General features: G+C 44.3%; 1 protein-coding gene across 6 annotated transcripts in view; it reads left to right on the top strand.

The window, feature by feature from the left end:
* Positions 1–16,779, top strand: part of LAMA2 (laminin subunit alpha 2) — a 3,129,796-nt gene that overhangs the window by 904,623 nt on the left and 2,208,394 nt on the right. The window lies entirely within an intron of this gene.

The following is a 16,779-nucleotide window of genomic DNA, read 5'->3' as shown; positions in this document are numbered from 1 at the left end:
GTGTGCAACAAACATTGGTTTTTTTTAAAGTAATTTACTAATTTAAAAATTCCCTTAAAAAATATGCAGGACTTACTAGGAATTTAAAATTTGTAGTCTCCATGTCACTGAAGGAACAGACCCAATGAAAATAATGTAAAAAATCAATGGTCTTTACTCTCTCCCACATCTCTAAGAGTCATGCATCTTAAGTATTCTAGAACGTCCCTTTATTTGATGATTTCTCTTTGAGTTTCAAACATTGCAGTGACAACATAGGCTGCAGCCCCCATATTAATGTTGGAGGCTTCCAGTGTGTTCTTCAATACATAATACACCAACTGTCCCTCCCTCCCTGGCTCTAAAATGTAGGTGGGTTACTTCTTTTGCAAAAATACATACAATTTAGGGGGAAAAAAGAGTTGTGTGTTGCGTGGCATATAGTTGTCCAGTATCTCACGTGAAAATTGAATATAAGGGCATACTTTATGATGAAAAACGACATAAGATACCCGCCTACATCAGGGAGAAAAATGTCTCTCGGTTTTAGTTTCACTGCTCCTGTGAGACGTTTTCTGCTCAAAACTATCTCCCCTAGAAGAAAATATTGCAACATGTTGCTCTTTTGAAATGACAAAAAACTTATCAAATTTTACCCGTGCAAAAAAAGAAAACCACTCTTGCGTAGTCTAAACATATATCATTACTTCTGTACATATTGTGTATATCAGAATGTGCACTGAAATCTAAAGGTGGGCGCCTCTATGAGTCAGTATCAGACTGACATCTTGTGGGGTGTTGTGTATTTCCCTTTGTGTTGCTTCTTGTGATGGCGAATCTTAAATAAAACAAGCTTGCGGCTGCCAACAAAACCAATAATTTGTGCTATATGGATCTCTACAGTCTAATGGTCTAATGTAGGTAAAGACAAAATCACAAAGCTGGAAATATGAATCCAAGTAAGCACCAGGAAATGAGATTGTTTGTGTGCCATTAGTTCCATAATTTTAACCGCTGGAAAAGCACTTGATCTCCTTTTGAATGTAATTGCCTTGAAACACGAGCCTCCCTTTCCTGACAAGTGATTAATATGACATAAAAGAGTAGAGTTGTCCAGAAAATTATGTGGTATTTCCATCAAATGATATAAAAAACGAAGGTCCAAGACATAAATGTCATATTCACTCTGACATGTGTTAATTAAACTAAAGTGAAGGTGGGATTTCTATATTCTATGAAAGGCGAATGCTCGTCAATTAATGTCTAGCCCTTAAAGGTTTTCCGTAATTATCATCAAATATGTCTATCTGTCTCATCCTTTTCCATATTATTTTCCACTACAAGGCCTTTTCGTTCCATAGAGTACTCTTTTACTTGTTTGAAAAGTGAAATGAACTGGCTGTAAAGAAGGAGTTCTGCAATTTTATTAAAGACTCACACTTGGAAATTACCGAGAGCAATCAACACTGCACCTTTAGGATTTTCACCAATACATTTTTTTCCAGGTCAAACCTGCCAAAATGTAATGGGGTATATATAGGCTCAGTAAATATCAGGCATGTGGAGTTTGATGCACACAGAGGAAAACCCACGTTATTCCCTCTTTCTGAGAGAAGAACTGTAATAAGTGCGATGATCATACCAGTTACATCGGTTTGTAATGAGTGCAATAAAAAGAAGCCACCTGTCCTTGCGCAGCAAACCTAATCAAGGCAATATTTGCAAGGATTCTAGTTATCTTTCCTTAGTTAAATAAATAGCTGCCATGTGAACATTAAAATCCTTGTTTGGAGAAGTGTGGCTCAATGATTAGAGTGGCAGACCCTGATGCAGAGGTCTAGCCCGGGACCAGGGTTCAATTCCCCGCCTCGGCGGGTCTTTGGCTCAAAAATTCCACGGACCTGATAATTCTCGCCTCGGTGCCATTCCAATCATGGAGTCCCACTCTGCAACTCTGGGCAATAGCTTGCTTAATCTCCACAATGGCCCCCACAACGCTAAGGATGCCTGGCCTCCACCTTGGGGGTGCCCAGGAGTGGACGCCTCACAGGGAAAGCCAAGATGGGTTCCACAGCGGTATTCGTACAAGCGCCTTGAGACCCTTGCGGGTGAGTAGTGCGCTATACAAGTATCAATTTACAGAAGCCATTTCCCAGTGTCTTAATCAATGAAAAGATAGAGAGATTTTATAGCACTCTTCTAAAACTGATTTGCCTGAGAACTGTAGCACAGTCCATTATACAGTCAAATCAGGACAGGAAGAAACAACTTGAACCAAATGCACACTAAAATAAATAACGTCTAAGATATGTGTATCTTGGGTGGGCTAATCCTCACTTTTTGTTCAAATAAAGTTGTAACTTTTTCACTGTAGCTAGGATATTTTACATTCAGTACCAGGGCTGTAGGATTACACTTGTAATGCCAAAATGGCAGGGAGTGGCATAATGTAAAACTTCTTAAACATGTATTCTACAGATCCGATACCAGCATTCAACATATCCTTTAAGTTGCAGTTTAAAAGATTGGGCATTAGAGGCATTCACATGCCTCTCTAAATGGACCTTATTGTGAATGGTATCCAGAACTATTTCATCCGTAATCCATTTGTCCCACTTGATAAAGTGATTGACAATCCCAGACCATAAGGCTCCCTAAATAAATTGAATAATTAGGGAGTCAAACTGCTTCTGAAGTCTCCAGTAATGTCATAAATTCTCAAATACATACCACACAAAGATTCGGAAGTACAGGAAACTCAGACAAATCACTGCATGGGTGTTAAATGTAATTCTTCTAGAGATGCTAGACAGTGCCTCATCCAGAGTAAGATCTCTCTCAGTAAGATAGAAAGACTGACCATCCTAAACTCTTTTACAAAAAGTCTAACCAACATGTAAGAGCGGTGAGGGTCAGAACTCGTGTGCACAGGTGAGTATTCTAAGGGATTATTTCTGGGGTGAATATTCAGAACAACTTTTAATGCTCACTTCTAATGATCCACCACCCAAAGGTCATCTGACAAAAGATTCAATGTATACAGAAGGAGCATACAATTATTATAATTTTCTCCACAAATAGTTATCGAAGTCCATAAATAATCCAAGTTCCAATGCAAGCTTCCTTGTTCACTTGTCTTTATTGACACGTGTTCATCTCAGTTGACAATTGTTCCAATATCTTCACATTACAGATCAATCAGAAATTTCTATACTGCCAGCCTACGCGTTTTGTCCCACATGGGACATCATCAGGGCTAAATTATTATCTTTTTATTATTCTTATTTGGAGTTCCAAAGCTGTGTTCCAACTTTATGTGACCTAAATTCTTATTCTTAATTAAATCTCAGAAGAGTTCTTTGTCATTTTTACTACCAGCCATAGATGGCAATTTTAACAATCTTTATTTTTGATAGGTTGGTGTCTTCTATTAGCATATGGAGCTCCTCTAGGAAGTTTTCTCCTCACCAGCCTGGTCCGAATTCTCCTGAGATTTAATTAAGAATAAGAAAATAATTTAGCCCTGATGATGTCCCATGGGGGACGAAACGCATAGGCTGGATGTATAGAAATTTCTGATTGATCTGTATTGTGAAGATATTAGAACAAGTGTCCACTGAGATGAATAAGTGTCAATAAAGACAAGTGAACAAGGAAGCTTGCATTGGAACTTGGATTATTTATGGACTTCGATAACTAGTTGTCGAGAAAATTATAATAATTGTATGCTCCCTTCTGTATACATTGAATCTTTTACAAAAAGATATACAAGCAATGCCATTTTAGCACACAATGATACCCCCGATAAACTCCATTCACTGGCTGTTACAGCTGCAACACCTTGTTAAAATCCCACATTTTGGAATGTATACCCATTAGCTGCCTCACTAACCTTACTATAATCCTAAGTAACCTAAAGATCAAGGGATAATCATCGATATATATCTCAGTTTAGATTGTCAATCCTAAAGAATTTAACAACATATTTACCTTTCCCTCATTCACAAGGTGTAATGAGTTCAGGATATAAATCCCATCTGTACCTACAGAATCACAAATCACCTCCATACACCAACAATAACATTTGTCACGTCTGTACCTACAGAATCACAAGCCCTTTTTATACACCAACAATACCATTTGTGCAAGCTATTCCATACCTTTTCCTACCTGCTGTGAACAGGGCTGCTCAATGAGCATCAAAGCCTACCACAATAAACCTGAGATTTGCCAAAATAACCTGAAATTGCCCATTCCAAGCGCGCCAGCAGACAATCCATCATCAGTGGATGAAACACAGCCAGATGACACCTGAGGATCATCTGAAAGTGGACGTGAAAGTGGAGAAGAGGGATTGGTGACTCCTGAGAAAGTTTCAGAAGAATTGTAAAGACAAGCTTTCAAGCTTGACGTTTGTAGTACCAGAAACACTCTCTGCCTTCTGGTTAGTGTTGCCAACCTTGGTATGATGACAAATAACAGGAATACATATTTTGACTGTAGACTTCAATACCACATGAATGTCTAATTCTACTGTCTATGAATTCAGACTCCAGTTGAAAATTGTCCGAAACGTCACTTTTAGCCTAAACACATTGATATCTTCTTCATAAGGGGCTCATTTGAGTGAATCACTGTGAACACCACTGGATCCAACCTCCATTTGGAGGAATGATGGGGATTACCATCATCTTGCGAATAGGCTTCCCCTAGATGTTCTTTTGTTTTAGTCAAACAATTCTGGAATAGGCACAGTACCACAAATAATTGACTAACTGATATAACTGAAGCCTGGATTCCTTAACTGCAGGTGATTGATGTTCTTCACTATAGAGGTAATAAAATTTGCCAAATCATAGATGATTGTGGCACTGTGCCCTGACCTCTGCCAGATATTTCACTGGAAATAAGCCAGTCAGTATTTCAATATAAATGATATGCAAAGACATCTCATTGCCGGGCCCTTGCACTTACGAGGTTGCCACACCAAGAACCATTACCCAGCATACAGGCTTTTGAGACTGTGACCAAGATTGGGGACACACCAAAGATGACATTAGTGTTCCAGGCCACCAACGAGTCTTCACTCTGGCTTACTCAGCATAACAAACACTCACACAAATGCAGTATTGCAGGCACTGTAGAGTTCTATAACAATGGCGCCATGGAAAAATGGTCTGAATGTATGAGTCTGAGCACTCTTGTATGGGCTCTAGCTCTAGGACAGCACTATGTCTGTCCTCCGGTTTTGTCTCAACTCCTTCATGATTGACTCAATAAGGAAACTGGGAGTCACTTCATCACTCTGTGCCTTCTGTGAAGCACAGAAAGTCTATGCTTTCTTTAGGAACCACGTCTGGCTTTACCCCGTTGAAGAACCTTTCCAGGGGCTCTCTAGTCTCCAGGGTGGGTAATTCCAAGTTTGTGCTGCTATGCCTATGTGTACAACTTGTCTTGCAAGATTTCATTACTTTCTCGTAAGTCTTCCTCGCCACATGAGTAACAAAGTGAGCTTCAGCTCCACAGCAGAACCCTCCAAAGCAAAAAGTCAGCATCCCATGGCTCCTATCCCTCCCTAACATGGCCGACCCACCTCACCTCTGACCCACCATGACAGGAGAGCCGGCCCATCCCACAGCCTGGTTTTTTAGTTCTTCACTGGACTCTTCATGTGGCTTACAAGTAAGTCGTGGTCCTGCCTTAGAAGGTCCCACAACCCTGGGTTAAGAGGCCCTGCTCTAGAGGGCTGATTTCTGGAGTTTTCCCTCTCCCTCGCTCTACCTCTGGCTATGGGGGTGGGCTAGGCCCTGCAATAGTGGGCCACTGAGGGAGCAGGGGCGAAACGCCCATGTTTCGGCAAGTCTGTTTGCGGGTGTAGCGTGTCATTTTACGTCTGGAGCTGGGTCGGGACATTCTGCCTTAGGAGGCCCATCTCGGCTCCAGTTCACATTCATTGCCGCCTCAATCCTTACTGGCTGATCTGCGGGATTGGGGCAGGTTCTGTGGCTTCGTCCCGTCTAGGAGAAACATTCAGATTTGGTTTTCTGCAGGGGGTGGGTAGCTGTATGTTCCATTTCGGCCGCCTCATTCCTTACCGGCATTTCTGCCTCTGGTCTGCCCTCTATCTTTGGCGCTTGCATCAGGGCCCTACCGGGCATTCTTTAGATCACTCCGCTCTCCTCCCTGTGCCGGCTCCATCCCTATTGCAGCAGGAGAGGGGTGGGCAAAGGCCACATTTTTTTATCAGACGCAGCAGCATGTATTTTATGCCAACCTGGCTCCAGGGCCTTTCTGCGCTCCAAGAGGGTGGCTTCCCGCATCTAGGGGATGCCTGGCTATGAGGTAGCCATACGTTTTTTGCTGGTCACCTCATGCTTGCGTCAGTCTTTGGTATTTAAAGTAGGCCTGGGTGAAAATTTCGTTCCGTTCGCGGAAATTGCGATAATTTGACATTTTCGCGTTCCGCGGAAAGCGCGAAAATGTCAAAATTTCCGCATTCTGCAGCTTAGCGATAATTTGGTTCTTGCTCGCGCTGTAAAATAATACATTCTCGCGCGCGCGCGATCGCCTTACCTGAATCCCTGCGTTCGCCGACAAGTTTTCTTGATCCGGTCACGTTCTCCATGAGATGTTGTATTGTTTTTACCCATTTGCGCTGTCTCGTGACAGTTCGCGCCCGCAGTGACGTCATGCATCGCGCGATCACGTCTTTCTTCTCGCGATCATGCACCGCGAGACAACTGAAAACAAGATGGCCGCGCCCGCGAGCAACCACATGGGTAAGTTGGCGAGCCGCAACCATGCAGAAAATCTCGCGAACATGCGGGAAAAAAACTTCTGCATCTTCGCGATATTTCCGCGTGTTTGCGATAATTTTTAACATTTTCGCGATAATTTGCGAAAGTGGATTTCGCACATTCCGCCCACCCCTAATTTAAAGGCAGGGGTGTGTGCTTTTGCCTCCTTCTCCTGCGTTTGTGTTTTCTTAGCAGGGAGCAAGATGCGGATGTTTCTGTAGTGGCAGGGCCTACCTCCTTACCTCCTGCTGAAACCCTGTCTCTATAGACTATCCAGTCCATGATTCAGGTGGCAGTGGCTGCTGCCTTTGAGGGAGGAGCGCGGTGGTGGGCAAGTCCCCTCTTCTCCCAAACTCCAACTCCTGGACCCCCCCTCTGGGTAATGAGGGTGATTGTGGGGAGGAGGACCTCAAGGGTCAGTATGTACAGGGCAAGGAGCTGATGGAAGTCCTGCAGCACATCAAAGACAACATGGCCTTCCTGGTTCCTACTGTCGATGAACTGTCAGACGATTTCTTCATGCAGGACCAATGCAAGGAGCCTCTTCATCCCTCGGTGAGGAAGGTTATTGACAATGAATGGCTGGAGGTGGATAAACAGACTTTTCCCCGTTATCTATCCAAACAATACACCATCCAGGATTCCACAAAGGACTTCCCCTCTTCCGTGAAGGTTGATTCTCTCAGGGCTGGTCTTGCGCCACAGGGGTCCATCATTTTTGCGGATGCGTCCCCATCAGATCCGGGTGGCAAGCGAGTGGAAGCAGCTGCTAAACTGACCTATGCGGCTGTCAGCCTCCCCATCAGGGCACCCATCTATATGTCTTACATAGTTCAATTTCTGTTAAAATACTTCCAATCATTGTCTGAGCTGTTGGAGCAAGGTTCTGACGTCCTTCCCACGTTGGTGCTCATGGAGCAGCAGACATGGCTCTTGTTTGATATATACTTTGACCCCTTGGGGACCGCAGCCAGTAGGGCTGCTATCCAGACCCGTCGCCAGGTCTGGCTTCGTCACTGGAAGGCAGATGCAGCCCAAAAATGTATCTTGATGAAGATCCCTTTCACTGGGACTAAGCTGTTTGGCGCTTCCCTAGAGGAGATGGTCAAAAAATCGGCAGAGGTCAGGAAACTTTTGCCTCCCATCCCCCCTTCTCGTGGCTGATTTTTCTGTCCAAGAAAATCTTTTATGCCTTTTTTTACTCCCAGGATTGGCATGCTCTTTTGTGGTCGCGGCCTGGGCACCCCGTGCTTCAACAAATCCCGGTACCAGCCTGCTTCCTCTGCCCCACATCAAAGTCCTGACAGTCCTTGTTCCCCTGCTTCCGGTTCTCCGGTGGGTGACCGACTGCTGAATTTCATCACTGCCTGGGAGTCCTCCGTCTCGGACCAGTGGGCCCTAAGAATACTCCGGGAGGGCTATTCCATCGTGCTCGACTCCCCTCCTCCAGATGCTTTCCTTGCCTCCCCTCAGCCTTCGGCATCAGGAACATAGGCAGCTCTTATTGCCTGTGTCTGTAACCTCCCCGAGAAAGGGGCCTTTTGTCTGGTTCCAGTTTCCCAACAGGGTTTGGGTGTCTATTCCATCATTTTTCTGGTGAGGTAGGTGTTGGGGGATTTTTGGCCAGTGTTGCATTTGAAGCGGGTTTATTCCTTAATTCCCCATGTAAATTTTAAGATGTTCTCATTACAGGAGATCCTCCCGCTGCTGGATCAGAGGGAGGTAGTAGCTTTCCTGGATCTCCTGGATGCTTATCTTCATGTGCCCATCCACCTGTCTTCCCAGCGTTTCCTACGATTTTGCATTGAGGGCCGACACTTCCAGTTCCAGGTACTTCCCTTTGGTTTGTCCTCAGCCCAGCGAGTCTTCAAAAGGTTTTGGCCCCATTGGTTGGGATTATCCACAGGGAAGGGATTAGGGTTTTTTCTTATCTGGATGACTGGCTGATATTTGCCTCTTCTCTTTCGAAGGGGACTCTACTCGTCCAGAGGGTCTGCTTAGTCCTCCACGCCCACGGTTTCCTTATAAACCCGAGAAGTCTCACCTGCTGCCTTCCCAGGACTTGGTGTTCATCGGGGGTCACCTGGACACGGTCCAGGGGTTGGGGTTTTTGCCTGGGAGTGGAGGAATACCTTGTGGAGGGACCTGGGTTGTCTCCTGGTTCAGGACTATGCCCCTGTCCATCAGCGATTGAGGGTTCAGGGGTTGATGTCGGCCACCATCAATGTAGTGCCAAGGGCTCACCTCTATTTGTACCCCTTGATGAGCCATCCCCTCTCCCAGTAGGCTCCCTGTTCGGGGGATTACGATGTCCCGGTTGTGGTGTCCCCTCAGATTTGTGCCAATCTGTGCTGGTGGAATAAAATCTCTCCCGGGGCCTTCTGTTCCTGATGTCCCCTTCCCGGTTGGTCACGACCGATGCCAGATTCTTTGGCTGGGGGCTAACTTGGACTCCCGATCTGTTCAGGGTCTGTGGGATCGTCTCCAGGTGGATTGCTCCTCCAACTTTCAGGAGTTGAAGGCCATTCACCTGGCTTGCCTGGAGTTTGCCGGTCTGCTCCTGGGTCATCATGTCTTGGTCCGGACAGACAACCAGGTGGTGATGAGGTACATCAATCATCAAGGGGGATGCAGGATTCGTTCCCTTTGGCTGTTGATGCAGGAGCTCCTGTCTTGGGTGGAGACTTGAGTCTTGTCCCTCAGGGCAGTTTATCTACCGGGCAAGGAGAACGTCATGGCGGATCGCCTGAGCCGGGTGTTTCTGCCGATGGCAGCCATCTCCCTGAGGGTCTCTTTGTTCCGTCAGCTGTTCGTCCGGTTTGAGCACCCAACAATGGATTTGTTTGCGTACAAGTTCAATGCTCTCCTGCCCCACTCCTGCGCTCTTCCCCCATGTCCAGGGGCGTGGAGTTTGGATACGTTGTTGTTCCATTGGCCCGACTCCCTGCTGTATGCATTTCCCCCGGTTCCCTTGATTCCTCACGTCCTGTGCAAGATCTGCCAGGAGAAGGCACTTGTTCTGGTGGTCGTTCCCGGCTGGGTTCGGCGTCCTTGGTTTCCTCTCCTGAGGGAGTTGGCTGTGCCGGAGTCCAGTCTGATTCCGGATCTTCCTTACCCCTTGCGGGATCTCCTGCTCCTAGAGGGGGTGTTACGTCTGCTTCATCTTCAGGCCTGGCTCCTGAGAGGGTGACCTTGCTGGCGCAGGGGTGTTCCAGTGAGGTTGTGGATTTGATTCAGGTTTCCGTCGTCCTGCTACTCTGCTTTCTTATTCCCACCATTAGTATTCCTTTTCTCATGGTGTTTGTGGAAGAAGTTTGATCTTGTGTCTGTGGATCCTTGAGGGTTCTGGATTTTCTAGCTGAAGGGTTTTCCCTAGGCTTGGCTCCTTCCACTTTGTGGGCTCAGTGGGCGGCCTTGAGGGCTTTTTGTAGTCTGGTGCTGGACTGTCTGGATCCTTTGGTGGCTCGCTTGCTTGGCAGTTGTTTTTTGCAGCGTCCTCGGGCTGTTTGCTCGGCTCTTTCATGGGAATCACCCTATGGTGTTGCGGGTCCTTCAGGGTGTGCCCTTTAAACCCTTGGGTTTGGTTGAATTGAAATTTCTCACCTTGAAGGTGGTGGTCTTGGTGGCTATCCTCTCGGCGGGTTGGATTGGGGAGCTAGGCTCTTTTCTTCGCTCTCCTCCATTCTGCGCGTCTTTCTGGATCGTCTGGTGTTAGGCCCGACCCGAGGTTTGTGTCCAAGGTTCCTTCAGTTGTCAACCGCTCCCGTGAGGTCGTGTTGCCCTCTTTTTCTGCTGTTCTGGAATGGCTGGTTCATTCCTTTCGCTTTTGGATGACCGGCGGACGGTCTTGGTGTATTTGAACCGGACGGCTTCTTTCTATTGTTGTGACAGTTTGTTTGTTACTTTTGGCCCTGTAAGGTCTGGTCACAAGCCTTCTCTGGCCTCTTTAAGTCGTTGGATCAAGCAGGCTATCTTGCTGGCCTATGGGTCTCAGGGATCTGAGTTGTCGGCCCTGGTTCAGGGTCAGTCGACCAGGAGTCTCTCTGTGTCTTTCAAGGGGGTTTCTATCGAGGATATTTGTCGGGCCGCGACCTGGTTCTCCCCGCACATGTTCATGAATCATTACCGGGTAGTTTTGGGTGGTCCTTCTGCGGGGGGGGGTTCCGAAGTGGTTCGCGGAGCTGGTTCTTCCAGCTCGTGATTTGCCTTTCTGTTGGGTGGTTTCATCCTTTGACTATGTTGTTTTGAATTAAACCTGGTTCTTTTCTTTGGCATCTCCTATTTGTCAGTGGTTACTTGTGTGTGAAATGAACTTGCTTGGCTTTGGTATGTGCTCACTTTGTCACTTATGTGGCGAGGAAGATTTACGAGGAGGTAATGCCCACATTGTTTACAGGTAATCTTCCTTGCTCCGAGTATAGTATTCCTCGCCTCATGAGTTCCCATCCCTCCCTCCCTGTTTTTCTATCGCTTCATTGATTTGGGGCTGGGTAGTTCTTCAGGCTGTGGGAATGGCCGGCTCTCCTCTTATGGTGGGTCAGAGATGAGGCGGGTCGGCCATGTTGGGGAGGGATGGGAGGCATGGGATGCTGACTTTTTGATTTGGAGGGCTCTGGTGTGGAGCTGAAACTCACTTTGTTACTCATGTGGCGAGGAAGACTATACTCGGAGTAATGAAGATTACAGGTAAGTAACTAGGGCATTCCTAATGAAGGAATCGTGGCTGCTAACATAGAACTAATGTTCCCCAAAAAAACGTGCCCCACCAAGATTAGACCTGGAGGAAATGTGTTCCAGAGGCCAAAAATGTATCTGTGTTAATCCTTTTGGATGGTATGCTGTGAGCGCAACGAAGCCTGGGGTTTATGGAAAAGTGTGGTCCTACTCAGACATTGACCTCTTGCAGAATAGAAATAGCCATGTTGGGGCAGCACCTGAAATCAAAAGTCAGGCTGGTGCGGGGATCATGTGGTTGTAAGCAGCAATGTTCATGGAGCAAGTGTAGCTTCCTGTACCCCTCAGAAGACCTCACCTATGCTAAACCACACCTTTCATAACATACATCTCCAGCAGACTTCCAACAGTTAGTTAGCTGTTCAATAACATGCAGTGGCTCCCCAAAGCAAAGTTCTTCCAAGATGAAAGAAAATGTTAATTTAACTGGCTGTCAGCATCAAAGAAAAAGATGACTTTTATGAGGATTTAGAATATGGTCTAGGGACTCCTAAAGATTTATAGGGGGCAGCATAATTTCAATAGTTTCTCAAGTGAAAGCCATGCCACCAGTCCCAAAGCAGAATCCTATGTTGTACGTCTTAATGTAAGGCAGCCTTAAGCATTCAGGCATAGCCTGGGCAACAGTGATGTGTTAGAAAGATCAATAACCAATTATCTGGAGAAAGGTCACAACACTGGCCTGGAAACTGCCCTGGCTAGTTCATTAAGTTACAGACTGTATAAAAGTCTTTTCTATCACGTACAACTTCATTCGCTTTATCATATTTATAATCATTACAGTAGTACACACCCATGGTCCTCTGCGTTCTCACTCTCCACCTCTCCACAATACATACCATTTCCTGTGTAGTATGAATTGGAAAGTTTGGAGATTTTACATTCACAACGTAGAGAAGAGTTTAACTTCTAAACAACCCTTTTCCCGATGTGAAATACAGTTCTAGACACCTAATCAATATTGTTTCAAGTACAATATGAATAGTTTATCGGTTACAACTATATTCACCATGAAAATCATTAGTAATAAAAAATTATTTGTTTCCAAAAACAATTCTACAAACCCCCCCACATTTTTATATAATCACTAAAAACACATCAATACATTTGTATTAATCAGAAATCAGTTTGTTGATGTCAGCATCATCATCTTAAGTTGCTTTCGGGAATTCTCTTCCACCATTTTCATCTGGTTGTAGACTTGATCCTTGAAACTCTCAAATTCGATTTCCAATCATCTTTTCCTTTTCTTCTACTCATTTTCACCTTTACTTTTGTTTTTATATCTACTAATTATTCACGCAGAAATTTTTAGCAAAAGAAACTGAATAATTACACAACTCATTATGATTATAATCTAGGCATTTTTATAACCTGAAAAGCATTTCAACCGAAAACGCCTAGCTACTCATTAACCTTACCAAATCTCTTCCTTAACTCACTAAACCATTATTTACAGTTTCCCATAAGACAGATTCCTCAAAAGACTTCATCTCATAAAAGAGATTAGTAAAATTAGTCAGATATAACTGTGCAACACTTCTTGGCTTTTATCACCTTACAGACTCCTCCCTCTTTGCCAAAAGAATTTCTAATGCAAGACAATTCTACATTATCAGAGCTCTAATACCTGCCATTTCTACATTTACTTGCTTAAATTACTATGCTATACAACTGTAGACAAACGCCTAATTTTCACATCATTCATTTCTACACCTACATAAGGAGTAAAGGAACCTAATATATCTAAACCTACTTGTCCAAAACTAAATTTCTCTACTTTTAAACAATATTCATTATTCAATTCATCAATATGATAAACTAGAAAACACTTAAGCTAAATAACATGAACCCACCCAATTTCTCGGGAAATTGAAATAGGCTGTTTTCTCACAGACATGATAAATTTCCCTCAAAATAGGTTCTCAACCTAGGAAAAAGTTGCCACTAACTTCATAAATTCTACCACACACGCTCTTATCTGCAAATTCTACCTTACTTCCCTTCAAAACACTACGCCTTACCATACACAAGGCACCTCTCATCTCTTGCTCCGTTCTCAATCTAGATTATGCCCGGTTGGAGGTTTTTTAATTCCACAGGCGGAGTGGCATACTTAGTAATTCTGCATTACTCTTGTAATGTGGAATTACTCGGTTAACTAAATTTTGGTGCTCCACTGGTGGAATTAAAGTATGCAGGGGTTTTAAAGTTTAGAAACCACTGCATACTTCTTGGCTCCCTTGAATACTCTGCAGTAATACACTTTTAATTACTGCAGAGTATTGTAAGGGTGCAAAGTGATATACGGAGTGGTTTCTAAACTTAAAAACCACTGCATATCCCAATCACCAGCGTCCCTTCCTACTCTGCAGTGATTAAAAGTTGTAATCAATGCAAAGTATTTAAGGGGCAGGTGCCGAGTAATCTGCAGTAGTTTGGAAACCACTGCACACCACTTAGTGCTCCTTGATTATTCATCTTTATTCGGTCAAAAAATATTAGACCATAAAAGCACATAAAACATTAACAACATATGTAATAGATAAAACAATACATTATCAATCCCGTTTCATTACTGTTTCATTACCACAACAATTTGCACATATAATGATAATAATAATATGGGTACCTAAAAACTAACAATCATGCTTTAATTTTTAAAAGTAATTCATTCTGTACCAGTCAAAAAATTCATCTATACCATATGATGACTTATGTCCGTTGAAAATTCTAACAGTGTAAACATAATGGAAAATACGGAGGATAAAGACCTCAAATCTGGGTCCGCCATACGATCCTATTTTCATTTGTTTACTATAACGCTTATTAATAAAATTGTGAATAAGACAACAATAATAAATATATTTGGTATAAAAAGTGACACACATCAGAATTCTCGCATGGTTCTTTTAACAGCTGTTACCCCGTCCATTTGGATTGTCTTTACCCTCTAGCGATATGGTATTCCTTGCATAAATAAAAAACTCCATGGAAAGGATGACTTTCTTACACAGACATCGATTGTAGGTAGGGACTGTAATTGCCCCGCTGCAGCCACAAGGGAACACCATTCCCTGGCTGTGGTGCGGTAGTCAGGAGGCTGCAATATGCTTGGTGGGACCACCGATGTCTCACCAAGCATATTACGAGTTTCCTCTCTGCCATGGTTTTTATGGCAGTTCCTCTTCCATGAAAACCATGGCAGAGAGAAAACTAAAGGGGACATACAGGGCACCCTTGTTCCTCATGCCATGTGGATGGACACAGGGGGGGCACAACATGGGCCCCTCTGTGTGCCTGAACACCCATTTCTGCATGGCATAGACTGAACAGTCCATGCAGGAACTGCTTTTGGCGTTCCCATTGCGGTGCCCATTTTAGAGGCACCTCCGTGGGAACGCCCAAAAAAAGCCCGGCAGACAGGAGGGAACTCCTAATCTGGCAGGCAGCCCAACCACAGCTTTGACGGTGCAGAGGCAGGGCAGACCCAACGCTGCACCACCAAACTCGTAATCAGGCCCAAAGTCTTTTCACATGTGCAAACACAGGCTCACAAGTTCATTCACAATCTCTGCAGAGCCTGCTTCCATAGCTGCAGACCTGATTTGTAACGGTGACCATTAAGGCTTAAAACACCACACCATTTTAACCGATAGCTTTCAGTCTGTGAGGCTCCATTAGGTGATTCAAAATTACAGCAGGTGTCCAAAAACCTGCAATACATAAGCAAAAATAACTGAACTGGGGGTTTTCTTGGGTTAGAACATGCTTGCTTTCATCCTGCAGGAAAGAATATGTTGCTTCAAATTCACGTTTTTTCCTTACGAATTTACTGAAGGCATCAGCAATATATGGAGAGTTGCTATCTTCACTTTTATCTTTTATGAATTCTTGCAAAACTCCACATAGTGTAAGTCCATGTCCGGTCAATATGTCTTCAATGAAAAACTACTCAGCCTCACCCACCTACGGAAAGTGTCTAACCTGGGAAGGTTAACATTTATTCATCATTCATTCTATTATTGCATGTGTCTGTTTTCCCCATTACAGTAATTTGTCAGTCCCCTCCATTCACTCTAGAAACCCACAGAATCATGTGGTGCACTGGGGATACTTCCATCCCAAGGTCTGTCCCAGGGCTTGCTTCTCATCAGCCTCAAGGGTCATAGGGGGCAGGTTCCACATCGGGTGATGTTCAGTACCTGGGGGTTCACTCCCTGAGTGACAGACAGAAGCCCACTCTGAATTACTTATTTAGTCCTTGTTTAATCTCTTCCCACAGATAAAAGTCTATCAGGACTCATTGTGAGATGTGGTACTCTCCTGATGACCACATGCTATTTTTCAGGTGCCTCAGGCACTCACACCCACCCTCTCTCAAATGGCGATCAGGGCACGCACGCTGAAAACAAAACACATGCAATATCTGACAGAAATGTATTTTACAAATGCAGATCATATAAAAAACCTAAGCATAGCACCGCACAGCTTACATAACCTTCCAACTGCAGCATCCTGCCATCCAATCTCGCCTAAAATGAATTATTTGGAATGCAATAAGTCTCACATTTGTGAGAGTTTAAGCTATTGGCATTGTAAATGACAATGCCTTTTATTTATATGTTTTGATAATTAACAAATAAATAAAAGGCATTGCCATGTACAATGCCAATAGCTCAAACTCTTGTAAATGCAAAACTTATGCAAAGAAGCGGACACCATTGTCCCGGACTTTTTAGAAAGTGAAAGCGCACATGGGGGCGCTGAATGTTGCAGGAAAGCATGTCGTGCCTGTAGTTGGAGAAACCATTTAAAAAAGACTCGCCGTGTAACAACGAAGTAAAAGGGCCACTCTTCTTGGGAGGTAAGGAATGAAGACAAGGCGGTACTAAGGAGGGACTAACAGGCCTATTAACAAATCAGAAGCCAGCATTTACGAAGGGCAATGACACAAGCCAATGATAAATATGGGCGAAGAGTGGGCGGGGCTTCTATTCCATACTCCAATACAGCATGGCTCGCAGAGCAGCACATGCGCTTCCCAGGCTCGACCTAAAAAGGACCTTTTTATATATAGTGACACAGAAGCCCACAAGGGACTACACTCTCAGTTACCAATAGCATGCTCCAAAGTGGCAGAGCTACACCATGATAGTGTGACTCAAACATTAATGTTGTGTGACGGATGTAAAATGAAATTGAACTCGTAGCCCATTCACAGTAACACAGGACAGACTAGGTGGCATAATCAACAAACGGTGTACAA

This window comes from Triturus cristatus, chromosome 6 (assembly GCF_964204655.1).
Source record: "Triturus cristatus chromosome 6, aTriCri1.1, whole genome shotgun sequence".
Classification (NCBI taxonomy): domain Eukaryota; kingdom Metazoa; phylum Chordata; class Amphibia; order Caudata; family Salamandridae; genus Triturus; species Triturus cristatus.
Note: the sequence above shows the minus strand (reverse complement) of the source record. Positions and strands in the feature narration are given on the sequence as shown.